This window comes from Mus caroli, unplaced genomic scaffold (assembly GCF_978045245.1).
Source record: "Mus caroli unplaced genomic scaffold, Mus_caroli_1 scaffold_5, whole genome shotgun sequence".
NCBI lineage: Eukaryota > Metazoa > Chordata > Mammalia > Rodentia > Muridae > Mus > Mus caroli.
Genome location: NW_028227260.1, coordinates 77,180,065 through 77,181,540, shown reverse-complemented (window position 1 = coordinate 77,181,540; position 1,476 = coordinate 77,180,065). Strand labels below are relative to the sequence as shown.

General features: G+C 37.7%; 1 pseudogene; it reads right to left on the bottom strand.

The window, feature by feature from the left end:
- Positions 1-444: 444 nt before the first annotated feature.
- LOC110287901 (small ribosomal subunit protein eS8 pseudogene) lies at positions 445-1,056 on the bottom strand (annotated as a pseudogene).
- Positions 1,057-1,476: the final 420 nt, after the last annotated feature.

The following is a 1,476-nucleotide window of genomic DNA, read 5'->3' as shown; positions in this document are numbered from 1 at the left end:
TCTGCACTAAAATATACATTCTAGAAATTTATTCTAAATACTTGACATACAACCTTTGGTAAGACCTAACAAACCCAAAATTTATTAATAGTTTGGCTAAATTTATTTCAAACACAATTTCATCATATTAAAATTGCATTGAATTGATAAAAGGAATGACATGTATTTAATTTTAAGGAATGCATATATTAATCTACAATGAGAGTGCATTTGAAATATTGAAGCCCGTTTTTACTTTTTTCTTTTGTTTCATATTAAATTTGTTTTCTTTGCAGTGTTGGATAGCAAACGACTGGCCTGTAAGCCATTAGGCAAATACTGCAACCCTGAGTTACATCCTTACCCCAGAGATTATTTATCCTCAGAAAATTTGTGTTTTTGTAAGTATCATGTATTAAAGGCTTTCTTATATTTTATTGCAATTTATTACATTATGCATGAGGCTCATTTGCCTTTCCGGGCTTTGATCTTCTGCAGATAGAACTCCAGCTCCTTGCCTTCAAGCACATAGCCTTCTGCTCTGCCACACTGGCCTGGTCTTGAGGCAATACAGGCTAGAAGCTTGCCCTGCTGGAACTGTTCCTCCAGGAGACTGATGATTTTGGCATTCTTTTTCCTTTCGTCATATTTCTTTTGAATTTTCTTTGATCGTTTTTTGTTTAAAATCTCTTCCTCCTCAGGAGTCAGCTTGGCCCCCTTCTTGCGGCCCAGGGGCAGTGCATAGTGGGACTCATACCAGGGCGTGCTATCAATAAGCACGATGCAGTTCTACACTAGGGGCTTGGTGCAGACAAGCTCATTGTTGGATGCATTGTAGACAACATCAATGATCCTTGTTTTGCGAGTACAACACCCCAGGAAAAGTTCCCCACATCCAATCTCAGAGCACGGTACTTCTTTATTTCCTCCTCGAACTCGGACTGTGTGTATGCGGCGAGGGCCAATCTTCATGTTGGCAGTGGGCCATCCCAGCTCATGCTTCTGCTTCTTGTGGTAGGGTTTTCGCTTACCCCCGGTCTTGCAGCGCTTGTGCCAATTGTTCTGAGAGATGCCCATCACTCGGTGCTGGCTGGAAAGAGCTTAATTATATTTAATATGGAGATATTTTGCTACTTGAGTATAGACTTTACTGCATCAGACTGGATGTTTTGTGTTATTCAAAGAACTTGGGTTTAAGAAGCCATTGAATATTCTAACGAAAAAAAAAGGTGTCTTCAAAACACCTCAATATTAATTTTCAGAATATAGATAAATCTATTTGAGGACAGTTCTAAAATTTTAAAGTAATTAGCACCTCAATTAAATATCCATATACACCAAATAAAATGAATTGTTAGCATTTCCATTAAAGGTTTCAAATGTGTCCTGTGTTTAATTTGTGAATTTCAAACGAAAGCTGCATTCTTCAAATGTCCTGGGGTAATAGTAATTTGTAACCCTTTTCAGGCTAAATAAAATTCATTTTCTATGCTTTGT